Here is a 4,254-nt window from a genome sequence, read left to right as displayed (position 1 = left end):
GGGATCTAATACATCTGATCTGAAAAACACTGAGGAGGGAAAAAAGCAGTGGCAAATCCACTAAAAACAGCTGAGAGGCGGCTCAGCTGGGGGTCTTTTACCGGTCCCTTTAAACTCGACTGCCCCACAGTACTTGCCAAGTAACCAATCCTGCAGGGAGAACTCTCTCCGTATGCCCACCTAGGGCTCTACCAGGGACCCTGGTTTAAACTGGATTAACTAGCAGAGCCCACCAAGCAGCCAATCCTGCAGGGATCTCCCCACAGGCTGCTGAACAGAACTGCTCAGGAGCTAATCCTGCAGGAATTGTTTTTGCAGGCTCTGCTGAGCAGCCCAATTTTGATGGTAGTCCCCAAATATGTCTGGGCTGTTTTCAGGGATTTTTTTTGTTATCCTGAAAAATCCCAGCTATATTTGGGAAACTGAAATACCCCAAAATAATGATAAGTTGTTTTTTGTGTATATTTTTCAGATCGAGTAAACCCAAATGCACACCATTCTATGTAATCTACTGAGGCCTACAGCAATGGTTAAACAAATCCATTTACACAGGTGAAATCAAGTTAAATCTTTTAATGTCAAGATAATCTTTCAATGTACATTACATGGTACTAGTCAGGACAAACCTTGTCCTGGTGTGGTAACGTGTACCCAGATGTACCTGGGTTTGGTCTCAAAAATGCAGAGCAACACAAGTAAAAGGTTAAAAATTAAGGCATATAGTCCAGTGGCAGTAGAAATGCACAGAAAAACAAGAAAACTAACTAGCTACCTCTTACCGGACTCCTAAAATAGGAGTGTTGGTTCTGGAAGCAAACTGTCCTCCTTGGGCATAATACAGATGTCTTCTTGTAGGCATAGAAATGATAAAGCAAAAGAAATTGGTAACACCTGTGCTTACTTTTTATAGAAAACTGTAGGCCATAGACTCTTGACCTCCCCAACCAATCACTGGACAGTGTTTGTGGAATCTTCCAGGTGAGAACAAATTCGCCCCTCCCTTACCAGATCCACAGCTGAACTAAGTGAGCCTAATTAGCAGGCCTGGATGGATGACCTTGTCCAATATCTGCCAGTGTGGGAGGTCCTCAGCACCTGCACTAAATCAAGGAACTGTGTAGAACAGCAAGTAATTTGGGGAATTGTGCAGCTTCAGCGGGAACAGAATAGAAAGTTTTCTTGAGGTGGTCTCTGTCTTAAAAGCACACTACATGCTTTTAAAGTTTAGTCCAATGATATATTACTGGTGACAACAATATATGCAGAGGGGAAGTTGGAATGTGCATATTGACCTGGTTTCCCACCCAGCTGGAATTGCCAGAGCATCAGCTTGAAATATGGCAGAGTCACTGTCTAAATGTTCTGGATATCAGTGCCAAGTGACTATCACTGCTCCTCTTCTGTGCATATTGTTGTCGCTCAGGAATTGCCTTCTGAAGATGTCTCCAACTACTTGCTAGAATGTCTGGGATGGTGACAGATGAGAGTCCAAGAGAGCTCTTGAAATTGGGGCTACCTGGGAATGGGATATGAAATTTTAACTCTGTCACTGCCACACCATTTTGCTAATCAAAACTAGCTCCCTCAAAAGCTACTGTTATATCTTTAAACAAGAACAAACAACAACAACAAAAGGGCAAAAGACATGTGCCCATCTTCCCTTATCCCTTATAGAATAATAACAATGCAGGGGATCAGTTTCAGTTTTTGAAACCATGTTGTGGATGCTTTCTGTTCACTGCACCATTCTTATTTGAAACCTTATGCAGCCTCAATTGCCCTTTTAAAATCACTGGGAAAATCCAGCCACAGATCTCCCAACATCTGCTCTGACCCTTAGCTAATCCAAGCCTGGAAATTCTGTGTCATCTGCAATTGAAAAGAATGCTTCACATCCTATTCCATGAACTGTCACCATTTCTTCTGTTTTCTCATGCCAAAAGCAAGCATGAAGCTACTTGTAGCTCCCCGAAATAAGCTGTCCCAGCCCTTTTCCACTACTGTAGCATTTCCCTTTGTTTCATGCTGATCTTGCATCCTCAAACAACAGGAGGACACAAAGAAGATAACAGCCAAAAAAAAAAAAGGTTTTGTGTACATACAATAATATATAACAATATGTAAATCAAAAATTCTAAGTCCAGTTTATTGTCCAATCCTTGGAAACCAGAAATTCTCTATAATGCATGCTGAATAGGATTCCGGTATAACAAAGGCTGTTTCATAACTTTCTTAGAATCATAGAGTTGGAAGTTACCTCTAGGGTCATCTAATCCAACCCTGGCAGAATGCAGGAAATTCATAACTATCTTCCCACCCACAGTGGCCCCAATTTCATATCCTGATGATACCCACCCCCCTCCCCAATGCAGAATCTCTCACCAGTCTGGTCTGGAAATTTGTCTTCTGATCCCAAAGCGGTGATCAGCATTTCTCTGGGCATGCAAGAAAGGGCCACAAGAGCCAAGCTCAGACACAATTTCTTCTGCCCATCCACTTACAATATGTCTAAGTTCACATAATCAACAGTTCTATTAAATGGCTATCTAGACTCAGCTTAAAAACGTCCAAAGAAGGATAACCCAACACTTCCTGACGAAGCCTATTGCAATGGGGAACCACTCTAGCTGTCAGGAACTATGGATGTTAAGCTGAAAATTATTTTGAATTAATTTTGAATTAATTTCATCCCATGGTTATGATCTAACCCTCTGGGGCAACAGAAATCAACTCTGCTCCATCCTCTATGTGGCAGCCCTTCAAGTATGAAGATGGCTATTGTATCACCTCTTGGTCATCTTTCCAGGCTAAACAGACCAAGCTACCTCAACCTTTCCTAGTATGTCTTGGTCTCCAAACCCATCACCATTTTCTTTCCCTCCTCTGGACTCGCTACAGTTTGTTTACATCCTTCTTCAACTGCGGTGCCCAAAAGTGAACACACTACTCTAAGGCCTATTATGCACGGCCGCTGAAACGGCGGCATGGAGAATGCAGAGGAGGAAGAAGCAAAGCAAACCGCTTACGCACAGGACGGAACACAATGGCGGCAAAACCCAGAGTATCCGATTATGCACGCGGCTACTCTGGAGCCGCTTCCGGGAAGCTCCACTTTCCTCTGCATCTTGCTAATGCGGCTTTTTCGGCGACATACGTTGACTCTGCGCCCGGTTGCTGCCTGCAGCGTGGATAATTGGTGATTTTAGCCGCCTCCATTCCACCCTGAATGCAGACCTTCCACTCCTTGCATAATGGGCCTAAGTGAGGCCAAACCAGAACTAAATACCAGACTTAAGCTCTCAGTGGCACCTGGCTCACAAAGACTTGAGTCTCACCTCTCAACTGAGTGACTGCAGTAATATGGCTTGGGATGCTGGAAGACATAATTCCAACCTGCTGAGTGCTGAAGTTTTTTCCTTCCCTTGGGACAGGATAGACAGACTTACTTCCTCCTAGGCTGAAAAGCAGAATTGGCCAAGGATCACAAAGAACTAACTTCTAGGTGAGTTGCCAGACTGATGTGCCTATTCTAGTTACCATGGGAATGAAAATACTGCTGAATGTCTAAACTTGGTTTCTTCTTCCCATAGGAACATGGCTATGGTGGTTACAACAGATTCTATACCACATTTGGAAAGGTGGTTATTTCAGCTGAAGAAAATTCCAAAAAAACAGACCTTTTAATTTGAAACATGACAGAACCTAATTCTCCCCCCTGCTATGATGACCTCTCTATCTCAAGAAGTCTTATATTTAAGGCATGTGAGGGAGGGTCCCCTTTGGCAATTGTGAGTGTGACAGGGTGTTTGAAGAGGCCTGGGGTAACCTTAGGAAGTTTTTATTTAGGTAAAGATGATGGTCCTTCCAATAGCTTAAAAGTTTCTGTGTAAAATATAATTATTTTTATTCACCATACACATTTTTTGACTTGCATACTTCATGGATACTTGAATATACATGCAGACTTGACCTTTGCAATAGGATTAAAGAAGTTCCTTTTGATTAGGAGGAACATACTGATTCTTCATTCATTTATTTGAATCTCCACTTGGATATATGCGGCTTTACACCAGCATGGTGTAATGATTAAGAGAAGTGACTTCTAATCTGGCAAGCTGGGTTTGATTCCCTGCTCCTCCACATGCAGCTCGCTGGGTGACCTTGGGCTTGTCACAGCCCTGATAGTGCTGTTCTGACTGAACAGTGATATCAGGGCTCTTTCAGCCTACCCTACCTCACAGGGTGTCTGTTGCG

General features: G+C 43.1%; 1 long non-coding RNA gene across 1 annotated transcript; it reads left to right on the top strand.

Annotated features, from left to right (window-relative positions):
• Window positions 1–1,142: 1,142 nt before the first annotated feature.
• LOC143844910 (uncharacterized) lies at window positions 1,143–3,846 on the top strand. The gene is made up of 3 exons (XR_013234191.1): window positions 1,143–1,184; window positions 3,432–3,502; window positions 3,591–3,846. It is a non-coding gene; the product is annotated as an uncharacterized LOC143844910 (long non-coding RNA).
• Window positions 3,847–4,254: the final 408 nt, after the last annotated feature.

The sequence above is a fragment of the Paroedura picta genome, chromosome 9 (genome assembly GCF_049243985.1).
Source record: "Paroedura picta isolate Pp20150507F chromosome 9, Ppicta_v3.0, whole genome shotgun sequence".
Taxonomy (NCBI): domain Eukaryota; kingdom Metazoa; phylum Chordata; class Lepidosauria; order Squamata; family Gekkonidae; genus Paroedura; species Paroedura picta.
This window is presented reverse-complemented; position numbering and strand designations above follow the sequence as displayed.